Source organism: Canis lupus, chromosome 21 (assembly GCF_011100685.1).
Source record: "Canis lupus familiaris isolate Mischka breed German Shepherd chromosome 21, alternate assembly UU_Cfam_GSD_1.0, whole genome shotgun sequence".
Taxonomy (NCBI): domain Eukaryota; kingdom Metazoa; phylum Chordata; class Mammalia; order Carnivora; family Canidae; genus Canis; species Canis lupus.
The window spans coordinates 22,580,711-22,596,686 of NC_049242.1; the positions used below are offsets into that span (position 1 = coordinate 22,580,711).

The window sequence follows — 15,976 nt, forward strand, 5'->3', positions numbered from 1 at the left end:
CCACTCATGCACTCGTGGGTACAGAAACCTGACTGCCAGGCCTGCCTCTGGCCATCTGCTGTGCTTCACAGGCCTGGAATGGAACTCTTCCTGCTGGAGTCCTGTTCAGCTGTCATGACCCTCTCTACCAAGCCTTCCTTAGCACCCTGGGTGGAAGAGATCTCTCCTTCCACAGGCTCCCTGCAACCCTCTGAACCATTAAAGCAGCCATCACACTCAGCCACTGCTCAATCTTCCCTCAAGGCCCAGCTATCTGGTCCTCTCCCCCAGGAAGCCTTCCCTGACCGCCCTCAGCCTGGGCCTCCTCTAGGTTCCCACAGCCATTGTGCTCTTCTGCGACATTGCATTGAGCCAGGTTGTTGTACAGGTCTGTGTTGTGTCTGTGTCTCCCTCCCCCACCCATCTGGGGCCTCCTCAGGAGCTGGGATGAGCCCAACGCACCTGTGGGCCCCCGGGATCTGGGAGTGGCACACCTGGGACTGAGCTCATGCCTCAGAAATGTTGCATTTGAGGGTGTTCTTTGGACCTTAACCAGGACAAGCAAATGAAGAAATTAGAGCAAGGACCCAGAATAATTCTCAGAAAGGGTGATCATAATAACACGAATACTACCCTTTATTGTGCTCTTACTATGTGCTCGTCCAGAGACACCGTCTCAAGTCATGTTCACGACAAGCCCCAGGTGGGCACAGTTATGTCCATCTGGCAGGTGAGGACAGCAGGGCTCTGCAAAAGGGGTGGCTTGCCCCTGATCTCATGGTAGGTCCACAGTGGTGCGGGGTGGGGGTCCCGCTACGTCTGCCACCAGACCCAGCCCCCTTCTCATGAGTCCTCACTCCAGCCAGGTGCAGGGAGAGTGGTATAGAAGGCAAAAGACTATTCCTAGCTCAGGACAGAAGATCCAGCTGGGCCCCTGACTCAGTAGGCCTTATGCACCTGCCACTGGCCAGCACCCAGGCCAGCAATGAAGACCTGCACCTCTCTGGCCAGCACCCAGGCAAGCAATGAAGCCCTGCACCTCTCTGGCTGGTCAGGGGCTGGGCAATCAAGAAGGGGTAGGGAACTGGTGTCTCTGCTGTTCCTCCTAGGCCAGGTCTGCATTCAAAGCATGCAGCTAGGCTGAGCCTCCTCTAGGGTGAGACAGGGGTGGGGCCTCCAGCACAAACCCCAGAACCTCAGAGCTCTGGTGTCTTAGGATCTCATTGTGTGCAGAGATTTCGAGCCATAAAATCTTGGTACCTTGGACTTTTGGAATAGAAATGTTCAAACCGTTGCCTTGGAAGCATTATAGAGGCCCCAGAACCAATAGCCAACCCTGACAATAGAGAAAGCCCAGGTATCAACCTGCAGGTAGGTGTCAGAATGTTTGCCACCAGCAGGATAGCCATGCTCCACCTCTCTCCTCCCTGAGACGAGCACAGTCCCAGTGGGGCTCTGTGGGGCCCAGGAGGCCCTGGAGAGAGGGCCACTCCCCAAGGATGACAGGACCAGCTGCTCCGAGGAGGCTTCTGAACCAAGTGTGGGAGGCTGGCTGGAGACATGAGGAGGGAGACAAGAAGGCGGTGGAGAGGAAACAGGAACTCCTGAAGAGAGGGAGAGATTAGGTTGGTGGGAAAGGAGAGAGTGGACAGATAAGGGCCCCTGGGGAGGCCAGGTCAGACCAGAGAAACAACCAAGGGGGGCCTGGGCCCAGCCCTGAGCAGGCTGATGGTCTGTTGTTCCTCAGGTCACGATGGCCAGCTGCCAGGTTACACAGACCAGGCCTCCAGCAGGATGCAGGCCCCAGCCCGGGACCTCAGACCAACGGAGGATGGGTGGTGGGGGGTGGTTGGGGCTTGGAGGCAGGGGCCCAGCATGTTATCCACTCTCGTGCTGTGTGACTCCCGCCAGCCACTGCCCATCTCTGGGCCTTTACAATAATAGTCTCATTTAATTCTCACAATTTTGAGAGGTAGAGCCCAGTATCTCCATTATTGATGAGGAAACGGAGGCCCAGGGAGAGAAGCAAGTGGCCCAGTTTTGTAGAGCCATAAGGGGCAGAGCAGGGATTCAAATCCCAGACTCCCTGGCTACAAGTCTGCGATGGCCACTCAAGGGAGAGAGGTGCCCTGGCTGAATGGGTATTGACTGTGAGCCAGAGTGGCCGGACAGGGTGGCTCACGGGAGGGAGGGGAGGCTGAGCAGTTCTGGATATCTGTCACAGGGACGGGAATGCAGTCCAGGTGCAGGTGTCGTGTGGCCGCATCAGTGGCCATCAGAACGGAGCTCAGCCAACACTTTCCTGCACTGTCCTCCCCAGCTGAGGATCTCACTGTCATCACCTGGGTGCCCGGATGCCCAAGCTGCACCTGGACAGAGGGGTGGCAGAGGGGATGAAGCACACGTGTCCCCCTTGAGTGGGCGGCCCGCATTCCTAGTTAGCGTGGCAGAGAGGACTATAGTCAGAAGACAGCAGGGCTCGTCTGCGGGCTTTGGGGATTTGGGGAGGGAAAATCCACCTCTCTCAAAGTGTCGGGGTTAGGGAGTAGAAAGCCTTGAAGACTTCCTGGAGGAAGAGCCATTTGCACTGGGTCTGGAAAGCTGAGGATTTCAAGAGATGGGGGAAGAGGCAAAGGGCGGGGTCTGCATGAGCAAAGGCATGGCAGCCCGGTTTGCTGGGAAGAGGCCTAGAAGCGGGGTGTGGCTGGAGCTCAGGGGCCTGTGGGCACCAGGCCGCCTCGGGCCCTGGGCTGGTCCATTAGAGCCGGGGCGTCTAAGCCCACCCCGGCAGGGTGCTAGCCAGGCTGGCCCGGCCACCGCCTGCCCGCCAGGTCCCCCGCCCACCCGCAGAGACGGCTGGCTTCAGGCAGAGCCATTTAACAGCCGCCCGTTTAATGGGTCCCTCTGCTCCCATAGACCAAATCAATATCCGCTCGGCTCCCCGGGCCTATGGCTGCTGAAGACATTCTTCTTATCGGCCCCTTGGTCCCCATTGCCTCACCTGCCGGGCTCCAGCGGGGGGCCGGAGGGCTGGGCCTGGGGTGGAGGCGGAGCGGAGACCGCAGATCACACAACCATCCCAGACACCCCATCCAGGCTGGCCCCGGGGCTGGCCGTGAAGACAGAGGGTCGAGAGGCCCAGGCCCCAGTGCTCCTGGACGGCGGCACAGCTGTAGGTAAAACCCAAGTGTTTATGCCTCCATCATCTCTGCATCCATCAAAGTGTGCGGGGCTTGCAGGGGCTGTGGAGCGGGAGGCCGCCTGGGAGGTGCTGGCACAGCTGCCCATTAGGTGCCATGCCCTTGAAGGCACCTCCTAACTCGAGATTCCGATTCAGCCTTTCTCGGATTCTGGATCACCACCCAAAACGTGCCACGGTCCTGGGAGCCCAGGGCTCCAGGACGCCGGCAGTCTAGCAGCATGTCTGGAATCTAAAGAATCTCAGACTATGCCTTTGTTTCCTCCACCTGACTTGGGAGTGTCATGGTGATTTTTCTAGGGTTTATTTCGTCCTTCTTCTCCCCCAAGAGCTGGTCTCCGTCGCAGTCACATCTAACCCAAGAGAAGGTGGAGCTGGCAGGCAGGAAGCCTGCTTGCTGCAGACCCTGGTTCCGTTTAACATTTCTCTGGACACTCCCGGATACAAGGATAGGTTACCATCAGCCGGTGACCCAAGGCCAGCTTCTGGGACAGGCGGCTGGTCCAATGCCTTCCCTGCAGGTGTGTGGTGGGGCTTACCTGCGGTGCTCCAAGTGCCACCCCCCAGCAGCATTCCTGCCCCTCGGGTGTTAGCTTGGGGAGCCACTCTCCTGCTAACAGTTGCTGCCCTTCCTTCCTGCTGGCCCTGAGAGCTCCTCTCCCCCAAAACAGAGACCCCATAGTCACCAGTGATGGGTCTCGGATCCTCAGGGATGGGGCAGGGGTGGCTGCTGTTGACATTCCCCGTCTGTGCCAAAGCCCAGGCTGTGTTTAACATCTGAGGCAAAAACAGACCCCCCCACCTCCAGCGCACACACACAGCCTGCCCCCACCCCAACACGCGTCCACATCCACGCCCCAGAGACACCCACCACCCGCCCTCTCCGTATCTGTCTCCAGAACACATCTGAAATGCACAGGCTATGCGGAGTCCTCAGGGGCCCAGGTAGGGGCATGGCCTGCTAGGGTCGCCCAGCCAGGGTCTGATCTGAGCCACTGCTCCTACAAACCCAGTGACCCCGGGCAAGTCTCAGCTCCTGAGACACCGCTGGCTCAGCTGTAAAATGGGGGTGAGCACAAGCTCCTGGCCTCAGGAGAGAGCATCGAGTGGCTCACGGGGCTGGAGCCCCAGCCAGAGCTTGCCTACCGGGCCATGTTACACAGGCTGTCCTTCCCCAAAGCTGCCCTGGGCTCGGGCTCCTGCCTCTCTCTGTGCTGCGTGCTGGGGGCACAGGCAGGCCAGTCCCAGTTCTTGGAAGCCACACCTGCCGGGGGTGGGGGCAGAGGGAGGACGCTGCCCCGAGGGGCTGGGAGCTCTGCTGTGGTTGGGAGCACGGCTCGGCTCTCCGGGGACTGATCCCTGGCTCCGCCCTCACTGCCTGGGGACCTGGCATAAGCTGCTTCCTCCTTGAGCTTCAGATTGTGCATCTGTAAAGTGTCATGAATAGCTACACCCACCTCTCTGGATTATTGTGAGGTTGCACAGCAAACACTTGGGACATCAGATGGGAAGAGTTTTTGTGTTTTAAGATTTTATTTACTCATTCATGAGAGACACAGAGAGAGAGAGAGGCAGAGACACAGGCAGAGGGAGAAGCAGGCTCCATGCAGGGAGCCCGACGTGGGACTCGATCCCGGATCCCTGGGATCACGCCCCGAGCCAAAGGCAGACGCTCAACCGCTGAGCCACCCAGGTGCCCAACGGCAGGAGTTATTTATTGGTAGCCATTGTTGCTAAATCAGAATTCAGTCAGTCATCAAACCTCCCCAGAGCCACACGTACGGATGGAGCCACACTCTGCCAGGCCCTGGGGGATCAGTGGGGCTCCAGCCCTTAGCATCTCCAGACGTGGGGGGAGCAAAGTGAGCTGGGAGCCTGGGACCAGGGGCATCTCTACAGCTGGACCTGGAATGAGAAGCAGTGCCCAGGGGACTGGAGGACCCCTGGGCAGAGGGGACAGTTTGGCAGAGGCTCAGAGACTGGGAGAGCAAGGTTTCTTCCTTCAGGAGACGTGCTCGCGGGGCTTTGGGGTTGTTGGAAAAGCCCAGCTCTGGGGGCTGGAGAGGGGGTGTCCCACAGGAGGCCGCGAGCAGGGCTGAGCAGCAGGGTAGCCCAGCTCTGCCCTCGCTGCTCCTTCGACAGCTGGGGGGAGTCAGAGACAGAGGTTTGCCCCGCTCCTTGATGAGGCCCTGTAACCCCATGGCCTCCGGAGCACATGGGCACCCTCTCACTCTCTCCCAACAGGCTGTGGGCCTCTGGGAAGGCTCTTCCCCACATCAAGTCCCTAGCCCCGGCCCCGCACAGTGCCCCCATGGGTACCTCAGGCTGTCCTGGGGTTCCCGAAGACCTCATCTTGTCTCCACTGTCTCCTCAGAACCCAACACAAGCCTGGCCCAAATATGGAGCAGAAGTACAAGGCCTGATGGGGTGAGGACCCCCCACCAGGTCCACTTTTGTTGTTGTTGTTGTTTTCCAAGGTTTATTGAAGATATTACAGCACAGCAGAAAGATTCAAACAGCTCCCCGTGGTGCTTTGAAATTCATCCCAACTGTAGGCTGAGTGATGACCTGCAGGTTGGACAGGCTTCAGAAGTCCAAGAGTTTCAACATCTCCTTAGCGTCAGGATCTACCTCGATGATCTCCTGATCCAGGGCTGAAACCTTGGGCACGTAATTATCCCTCCTTTCTCTCTCCTCCTCTTGCAACTTGATGGAGATGCCTCTCACTGGGCCCGCTGAATCCGCTTCATCCGATGTGTGACGTAGCCTGCGATCTTGTTGCAGAGCTTCCTGCTGGGGATGATGGCAATCTCCTCGCACACGGCTTATTGGTGTGGAAGTCGTTCCCCAGGCGCGTTTAGTACTGTAGTACACCCCCCCCCAAGGCCTGAGGTTGGGGTTCGGGTCCAGGCTCTAGGCAGGTATCACCCATCTGGCACACAGAGAAATTTATGCTTTCTGGAGGATGCTGCCCTCCTGGTGACTGGTGCACCCAGAGGGGCAGCCGCATTCCCATCCGCCTCCAGGTTAATGCCAATTTACACCTGAGGTGAGAGGCCATTCCTTCCGCTCTGACTCCCAGGGGCTCAGACAGCAGCTGGCCCCATGGTAATCCCCACCCCTGGCCCCCGCCAACCTGTTCGTGCTCATGTTTCCTGAACACCTACTGTGTGCTGGGGCTGCTCCCCGGGGTGAGTGTGCATGGGGGGTGTCTCCCAGAGCTTGCAAGGGACCTGGACCCATGGGGAGTTTGAGGCACAAGTATCAGAGCTCAGCCCCAGGACCTGGCTTCAGGGGGGCGCCTGGCTGCTTGAGACTGGATGACTCTCCCCTGGAGGAAGCTTCCAAAGGGGGCACCACGTGAAGGCAGGCCATTTTAGAATCAGATCCACAGGCTCTCACATGCCTTGGCACGTAGACACCTGGACTGAGCCTCTCCTGCAGTGATGAGCAACGAGCAGACACCTGCTGGATGCTCCTCACGCACTTGGCACTGCGGCACTCACACGTCCCGATAGCCTAACCTTCCTCACAGCCCTGGGAGTCAGTCACACCATTATTACTACACAGACAACTCATCGGAGGGGACTCCAGAGCCAGGCCAAGGCTCGGCCCCACCATTTCATTCCTGGGTGACCGTGGCATCTTGTGTGCCTCAGTTTCTTCATCTGTAAAATGAGGACAATCATAGGTCCCCCCTCTACAGGATCTTGAGAGACGTAGGTGGGATCAAGGGCTCGGGACAGCCTGCGGCAGAGTCCAGGCCTTGTAGATATTTGCCGTGGAGGTCATGCTGCTGGGATTGAACACTTCAGCTCTTCTTCTACTTCTTCTTCTTTTTTTAAATCTTATTATTTATTCATGAGAGACACACAGAGAGAGGCAGAGACACAGGTAGAGGGAGAAGCAGGCTCCATGCAGGGAGCCCGATGTGGGACTTGATCCTGGATCCCCTGGATCACACCCTGAGTCGAAGGCAGACACTCAACGACTGAGCCACCCAAGTGCCCCACCCTGGCTCTTCTGATGAGACTCCACCTTCAAGCTGGAGCCAACAGCTCATGTCCACAGGCACTCCCCTCCTGGCTTCCTGCTCGGTCCCCGCCACAATGCTGGGCAGGTGCCTTGCCTTACTGAGGTAGGAGGGACAGTATGAGTGGCATTTAGAGATGCTTTCATACAAGCCTGGCCCTCCCCTGCCAAATGCCAACCTGGTAAATAGAGCTCTTCCAAGGCCTTCCATCTTTGGTAAAGGACCTCCATCTGTGTTGTCACTGGGTCCACCCACCTCCCTGCTCAGGAGGGATTGTCCTGTTTTGCAGGTGCCCTACCCACTTGCTCACAGAGGCCTAACTCTGTAGTAGGCACTGTGGAGGAGGTTCAGAGAAGCTGCCATCCCCGGGAACCCAGAAGGGGCCTTAGAAGTCACCAGCCTGTTCAGCCCTCCTGCCCCACTCCCACTCCACAGATGGGGAAACTGAGGCCCAGGGCTGCTCCAGGTCCCGCGGTGTCAGAGGCAGATTCTCAGCTGGTGGCTGGCAGGGCTCTGTCCTTTGAGGGGCTGGCTGGTCCGAGCAGGGCCTTCTGTGATCAATCTCCACCACCCACCAGAAGCCAGAGCGGCCACACCACAGGGGGTCCTGGGTCCCGCCAGGCCGCCGGCCCTGGGAAGGAGAAGCCCAAATATTTAGTCTGTGCGGAAGGGAACAGGGCTCAGATCCCGGCTCGGTGGCCCTACCCCAGGCCTAGCGCCAGGAGCCACATCACAGAGGGGTGTGAGCCCTATCCACCCCCCACCTTGTGTGTCCCAGGGCTCCCATCACAAATATTTTTTGCATAAATTTATTATGGTGCCTGGAATGCCATTCACTGTTGCTCCGGGTTAAGGCATCCTGTCTTCTTGCTGTGTTTCCCTTCCCTGAAGTAGGAGTAGCAATAGCAACTCAGGCAGGCACTGGGGTGTGCAGCTCACATGGAGCTTTCATACCCTCCAGCACCCTAACAGTTTGGGAAGGCAGGGGCTATTGTCCCCATTTTAGATGGGAAGTCTGGGCTCTGAGGGGTGTGAGTTGACCAGGGTTACAGAGAACCCCGGGGAGCTAGACTCATGTCCTGGTCTGACTGCAGTCCTGGTCCTGTGCCTGGAGCTTCCCGGAGGGAGCCGGCGCTGCAGGGCTAGGTCTCAGGGCAGCCTGGCCTGTGCAGGAGGCCTTCCCCACAGGTCAGGGCAGGGCCCAGCTGGGTCCCAGGGGCCTCCCCTTTTCCTGGGCGGCCAGAAGCTTGCCCTGCTCCTGGCCTCAAGCTTAGCTGCAGCGTGACACCCTGATCTGGGTTCCTTCGGGTCCCCTGAGGCCTCAGACTTCCCTCTCCTCATCATGTCCCAGTCCTGAGCCCCTCTGGGTTCCCATCTCCAAGCTGGAAAGCCCAGCCCTTCCCTACTCCAAGTGTTAGAGATGCAAATTTGCAGGCCCCACCCCAGCTCTCCAGAATCACACACTCTGGGGAGGTGCTCCCCCCCCCCCCCCACCTCCCCGGCAGTGGCTATTTTAACCAGCCCTCGGGGTGACTCTGATGCTAGGGATGGGGGGTGACTCTGATGCTAGGGATGGGGGGTGACTCTGATGCTAGGGATGGGGGGTGACTCTGATGCTAGGGATGGGGAAGCACTGCTCTAGTGCACACCCTGACCAGGCTTCTCCTGCTCAAAGCTTCTGTGGCTCCCCCAGGCCTGCAGGATAAATCCCAGCTCTCAGCCTGTCAGGGAGGGCCCTCTGACCTCACCTCTGACCCCCCTGAGCCCCACAGCCTCACACAGGCCATCTCCTTCCACATCTCCCCGCCAAGTCCAGCCATCTCCCCTGCCAGTCTCTAGGCGGCTTGGAAGCTTCTTTGATCCTGTGACACCCTCTGTCTCTGGGAAGTCCTGCCTGACTCCTCCAGGCAGAGAGGGCCCCAAATGGTAGCCAGAGCCTCTGAGTCTGGGTTTGTCACCCTGTGTGGTCCTGCCTCTGTGGACACCCACCTCTGCCAACTCGTCTATTTCCATACTCAGGCCCAGGGGAGGCCTCCATGAACACTGAGATGAAAAGAACAGCAACAGGAGGTTTGACTGCATCAGGGATCAAGGGGTTGCATCTTCTAAACTCAGCCTGGCTGCTTAGGTCATCTCTGGGGACCAGGCCCTGGGGTGCCCCCACCGCTCCTGCCTCACCTGCCTCACCTGCGTCACCTGCCTCATGGTCTCTGTTTCCCCTCTGTTGGGGGAAGTGGAGCAGAAGCAGCGATCCTTGGGTCAAAGTTGCAGCACCCCTCACTTCAGGGCTCCAGTTCGGTCCACTTGTCGCCCTGAAGCCTCAGGAATGGGGACCCCGGCACCTGCTTGGGCTCTGCACAGCCAGGGGGCTGCCTACCCACCCCTCCTACCCTCTACTTCCCCATGGCCCATTTTACAGAGTGGGATGGCGAGGCTTGGGGAAACAGGCCCTGGCTGCCAGCTGAATCCACCGAGGGCTCAAGTCACCCCTCACTGGGCTGACTGGGAGGAGGTGAGGTTTCCCCTACCCCAGCTGGGGGAAATGGCTCCCCCGCAGCCTCTCTGAGCTCACCGGAGCCAGGCTCACCTGGTGGGATCCTCAGCATGGGCCAAGCCTCGGCCTCTCTGCTCCTGCTCCCTCTCCTCCGCACAGCGCGGCGCAGGCCGGGTGCCCTGTGTCACCGGCTCCCCCCGCACACCTTTCCTTCTATCTGCTCGGTGCCAGGGCGCTGGGCATGGAGCACGTCCTTCCTGTTCTGTCCAGGAAGAAGCTCTGCCTCCCTGCAGATCCGAGAGGTCCGGGGGAGCTGAGGCTTCCCGGCCTGTGGCTCCCAGAGTGAGGCCCCTCGGAGTGGTGGCCACTGCCCCGAGCAGGACGCCACCCCCTGGAAGCCTCCCACACAGGTCCCCTTCTCCCGGCTCCAGACTGCTGCCCGTCACCCCGCCCTCCTAACTCCTGCCCTGCGTCCTGGGCGCCCACCCTGCTTACCCCTCCCTAAGCTTAGCCTCCCAAGTCTGGTTGGTTCTTAGTTCCGTCCCTTCCAAGCTGGGTGGCCGTGGCCAGTGTCTTCCTCTGTCTGTGCCGCAAAGTTTGGAGATGCCCTTCCCTGAGTCGCGGCCACCGTACCAGTTACCACGGGGCCGACGGGTGTGTTTCCCACTGTGTCCACGGGCTTCTAGTCAAGACCTCTATGGCATCCTTTCTTCTAAGCGACCCCTAATCTTTAAGGGCGTACATCACCATTATGACCCTTAGGTTTCAACCCTGCCTGCCCTGTGCCTCCCCGGGCCTGCCCGTCCCTCGTCCCCAGCATCGGGCTTCCTCGCCTTCCCATGTTCACGGTCATGTTCATGTTGCACTTGTCCTCAGGTGTGGGTTGGACCCCAGACTACGGGGCCTCCTCTACCACCTGGCAAATGCCTGGTGCGGTGCCACTTTGCCAACCCCCACCTTCCCTTTCCCAGAGTCCCACTGCCCGCCCGCCTGTCCGCCCTCCCACCGGCCTGCATGTACTGGGCATCGGCTTGGATCCGGGCGCTGTGCTGGGGATTCCACAGTAAGCACGAGACAAAATCTCCACCCTCATGGGAAGGACCTTCTAGCCAGGGAGAACGACAATAAATAAAATGTGGATTTTTTTTATGGTTTTATTTATTTATTCATGAGAGAGGCAGAGACAGAGGCAGAGGGGGAAGCAGGCTCCCTGAGGGGAATCCAAAGCCAGACTCGATCCCAGGACCTTGGGATCATGATCTGAGCCAAAGGCAGATGCTCAACCACTGAGCCACCCAGGTGTCCCTCTTTTTATTTATTTTTTAATCAAGTGGTGGCAAATATTAAGGAGATACTGTATTGATACAACAGCCTGAGGACGCTGGGGACTATGTGCCAGGAAGGCCAATTGGCAGACAGGAAGGATTCTGTTTTATTGAGGTTATCCAGGAGACGGGACAGCAAAGGTGGGGGTGAGAGCACAAGCCACGTGGTCACGGAGTTGGGGGTTGTTGCAGGCAGGGCCCCCAGGGCTGGAGGGATGGAGGGAGGGAGGAGGTGGGCAGTATGGTGCTAATGCAGTGAGGGCAGGCAGGGAGCCAAGGCGCCACCACACACTTGGAAGCAGAGCTGCAGGGTGGCCCACCTGTGCCCTGGGCCAGGCTCTGAGCTGGACGCTTGGTGTCCAGCTTCTCACTTGATCCTCCTGGCAATTCCATCATTTCAGGTTGGTTTTCAGACTCATTTGAAAGGCAGTGGAGGCCCAGTGAAAGAAGGGACCTGCCAGAGGTCGCACGGCCTGAAGGCCCTTTGTCCTCGTGAATCTGTGGCAGGGTGGTGGCTGGGGGAGACTGGGAAGGACCGTGACCTGAGACTGCTTATTTTTCCCCAGCCTCTCCTCTCAGCATCTGCCCATAAATCACTCTGACACCTGACTGGGGGTAGGGGGGGCGGCAGGACAGATTCCACATCACCTCCGTGGGTGAGCGCTTCCCCAGCCGCTGCGCTCCGGCGGAGTCTGTGGTTCTTGGCTCCAGATGCTGGCCGCCCAGCCCAGGGCTCCAAATGCTAGGCCCACTACACCAGGGGAGTTGTGTTTGCCCCGGGCTGGGAGTGGGGTTCAGGACAAAGGGTAGATAGACCCCACTCAGCTGAAGGATCTGGTCACCAGATGAAGGGTTGGAAACACTCAAGTCCTGGTGCCCCCGCCCAATGGCTGGGGAGTGTGGAGGGTGAGGTGGGCCAGAGGCTCCCGCCTGCCCTCACAGTAGGGGGCCTCCTTCTCCTGAGGTCATCCCTCCCTGCCCAGGGGTGCTGAAAGCTCCTGGCTGTGCCAGAGGCATCTGGGATTGTTTTGGAGTTGGCACAGGAGCAGAGGCAGGCAGAGAGAGAAAAGAACCCCCGCAACCCCACTGCCTTCCACCCCCACCCACCTCGCTGGTGAGTCTCCTGCATAGGAATTATCAAATGGTTCTTAGCTGAAAATGTGCTGAGAGGCTCTTTGGACAAGACCCCATGGCTTCCTAGGGTCCCCCTGGAGGAGAAGCAGCCCTTGTCTGGGCATGCCTGGGGATTTGGGGAGCACCTGTCCTGTATGGGGCTCTGAGTCAGGCTGAGGTAGCGTCAGGAACGAGGCACCCTGCCCTCGAGGAGCAGTTGGTCTCTATGTAAGACTCACTCCTCGCTTTGCACTCAAGGCCGTGCCAGTGGGCCTGGCTGACCTTTCCCACCACCCGTGCCACGCATCACCCCATCGTTTTCCACACTTGCCTTGGACTCAGAAGCTATCACACCTCTGTTGAGGCCCATGTCTCCACCAGGCCTGCCCTTCCTTCCATTGCCAACTATCTGAGTCCACCCATCCTTCAGAGTCTAGATCAAATTCTCTGCCCCCCTCGCGTGTCCTTAAGTACCCATCCACACCACACCACACCTCATTTCCGGGTTGGCAGTCCCTGGGCATGGGTCACACCAGATGCTGAGAAGCAGTGTGGTGCCAAGGGAGTGGGAAATCATGGGTTCTGGAGTCAGAGGAGCTTGCTGACATCTGGCCCTCTCACCTACTACACAATGTAAACCTCAGTTCACGGATGGGACACCTGAGGCTGGTCTTGTTAGGACACACAGGATGTCCTGTGAGCACATGCTCGTGGAGAGCCAGCACAGACTCTAGCCCCAGAGGCAGAGCCTGGTCATCACCCCCCTGGAACCCGTGCTGGAGCTCCTGCCGGCCACTTCCTGCCACAGGGCATGGCTGGCCCCCAAGGACAAGCCCTCCTTGGATGCTGGAAGGGGAGAACGGAAGTGGCCTATGCTTCTCTTTTCTCTTCTGATAGGGACAAAAGGCAGCAAGGGACAGAGCTGCTCCAGAGAACAGGGGGAGTCAGGACAATGAAGCCAGAGTAATAGGGTAATAGGTTGTCAGGGGTCAGGAAGCTGAGGCCAAGGTAGGTCCCTAGGCCCAGTCTGGGCCTCCCAGGACTCTAGAATTCTAGGGTTCTAGGTGGGTGAGGATGATGTTTGACATCCCCCCTACCCTGCTTTGACAGCCCTTGCCTTCCAGATTTGAAGGCAATGAGAGGCTGACCCTTAATATTTGTCTGCTTCTCTTGGCCTCTCCTATCCTAACCGTGGGCCCTCTGCTTTTCCTATAGCATGAGCTCTTAGCAGGCTGTGCCTCCAGCTTCCTCACCTCTCTGGGGGCCCTGGTTGTGTGGCACAACGACTGGATGGGAGCCGGTACCGGTGAGGAATGGAGGGGGCCCTGCTCCGCCCCCCCTCGCCCTGCCAGCAGAGGGAGCTGCCTGGGCCCAGCCCTGGCTCTTCCTTGCCTCACTGTGTGGCCTTGGACAAACCACTGCCCTCTCTGGACTTATTTTTCCCTCAAGTCCACTCAGGGTCGGCCTCAGAGGGTGTGCAGGAGTCCATCCAAGGTGCATGAGGCTGAGGAGGGATAGAGCCCCAGCTTGTGTGGGCTCAGAACTCTAGGTGAGGGGCAAGGGCCTGGGCGGCCCAGCAGAAGGGACTGTTGGGCACCGGCAGGGCGTGGGCAGGAGGGCAGTGGGGGATCGGTGAGGGCGGGGGTTGGCAGGTGGCCAACCTCACTGCAGGCCCCCCTAGAGCCCCTGAATGGACCCCACAGAGGCTGCTTGTCAAGGCCTCTGCCTAATTATCAAATTGCTCCCAGATCCCCTCCTGCAGCCTGACCTCCTCCCAGCCAGAGTCTGCTAGGAAACGTCAGGCCGAGCCCGGAGCTGGGGACGGGGACGCTGGTGTGCAGGGCAGCAGGGCCCTGGCCCCTCCCGCACTCCCAGCCACCTAGTCATCCAGCCGTCTAGGCCCGGGCCGGTTTCTGCCCCCAAGTCCCCTGCGGGACAAGTGTTGGTGTAGGAGCCAGCCTCACTAGGGGACCTTGGCTGGGGTCTCTGGTTCGTTTTCTTCTTCCTGAGAATGGGGATTTTAATCTCGACCTCCCAGGGTCATACGGTGGTTACTAACTCCTGGGGGAGCTGGTGCCCCTCTCTCTGAACCCCAAGGCAGACTCTAGGAGGTAGAATGTGGGCTGAGAGCCGGCACCCGGCAGCACCCCTACCTAACCCTGACACCAGGCTGGCTTTGCTCTAAGCCCGGCCCTTCACTCCTCCATCCTCCTGAGACAGACTCAACCTCCCCATGCGTGAGCCTCTCTGTGGAGGACTAGCTTCTGTCTGGCCATCCCCCATGCCAGAAGAGAAGGTGCCTCGGGTACCCCACAGCCCCAGAGCCCTGCTGACATCCTGCTCTAAAGGGCACTGCTCGGGGTCCTGGGGCCTGGTGCGGACTGGGAGGGAGGATTTCCCAGGGTCTGGCTGTGAGCCCTAGCACAGCCATTCCCGCCCCCAGGCCCACGTTTGGTGCCTCTCCCACTCCCCAGTGCAGCCTCACACACATGTATGTGCACATCCCAGCACATGCAGCTGCACACACGCACGCAGATGCAAGGTCGTATGCACGCGCACACGGGGCCCGGCGGGGGTGATGAGGGGCTGACATCTGCCCACCAGGTGCGTCCCAGCTGTTAATCAGTGAAGGAGCTGCTGGTGCAGGGACCCCCGGGGAGATGAGGGCAGCCAAAGGTCACCTGGGGTTCCCACAGCACCTCACGGTGGCCTTGAGGACCGTTCCAGGAGCCTGTCAGCCCCCCGGCTGCCCCCTCCCACTTCCAGATGGGGAAGCAGGACTCAGAGAGGGGCAGGGACTCAGTGGGGGCCACACATCAGTGGCAGGTGGGGCTGGACTTCCCATCCAGCCTGTGTGGCCGAGCTGGGCCTCTCCCCTCCACATTCAGCCCCAGATGTTTGCCCCAAGCCTGCTCCTGCTCCCTGCCTGGAAGAAGAGGGTAAAGGGGGCCTTGGCCACTGTCTCCAAGCTCTAAGAGCCCACAAGAAGGCACAGGGCACTCAACTCCATGGGTGGAAAGACATTCCTACAGTCGGAGCTGTCCCAAATGGGCAGAGGCTGCCTCAAATTGAAGAAATTGAGCTCACCATCCCCGAGGATATTCAAGCAGGGGCTGCAGGCTACTGGGGACTTTGATGGGTAGGCGCAGCGACCACCAAGAGTCTTTCCATGCCAGGCATTTGCTTGGCCTAAGATTCTGAGTGTGCTGAGTTGAGAATCCTTCTGAAGTTTGGATTCATAAATGCAGCCCCCTCCCCAGGCTCCTTCCAGCCCCCTTCCTCCAGGACTTTCTAAGCCTCTAGAATCCTCTTGGCCAAGCACCACAGTCTATGAGCGGACAGTTCAGGACCCCAATCCTTGCTCAGTAATGACTGTGTTTCATCAGCCTTATTGGCTCCATCTCTAAGACTGGGGCCACCCCAATGGCACCTGCTTCAGGCACCGCGGTTGCAGTGGGGATAAAGTGAGGGGACGTACATGAAAGTTATTGTGAACTGGACCAGGAGCTGCGAACTTGACTCTGGCTTGGAGGGCCCTGAGGAGGAGACAGTAGGAGTGGAGATTGGAGATGGTTGGGGAAGATAAAGGAGCTCAGGTATGGGCTGGGTGTGAGCATGGGAGCCATGGGGGCTGAGGCTGGGGGGCTTCGGATGCCAGACAGAGGCCCCAGGACCTGCATGAGTGGACATGTGTTGCCCAGCGGGATGTCGGGCGGGTGCATCTATCACTGCCGGAGGCCTGCCAGCCCAGGCTCCCGCCACTGGAGCTGGTGGTGGATCAAAGGGCTGTAAAGATGAGGCCGACAGCTGGGCCGGATCCAGGTCACCTCATT

The 15,976-nt window shown here is 59.2% G+C and overlaps 1 pseudogene; it reads right to left on the reverse strand.

Moving 5' to 3' along the window:
* Nucleotides 1-5,689: 5,689 nt before the first annotated feature.
* On the reverse strand, nucleotides 5,690-6,239 carry LOC100687757 (annotated as a pseudogene).
* Between the last annotated feature and the right edge of the window lie 9,737 nt (nucleotides 6,240-15,976).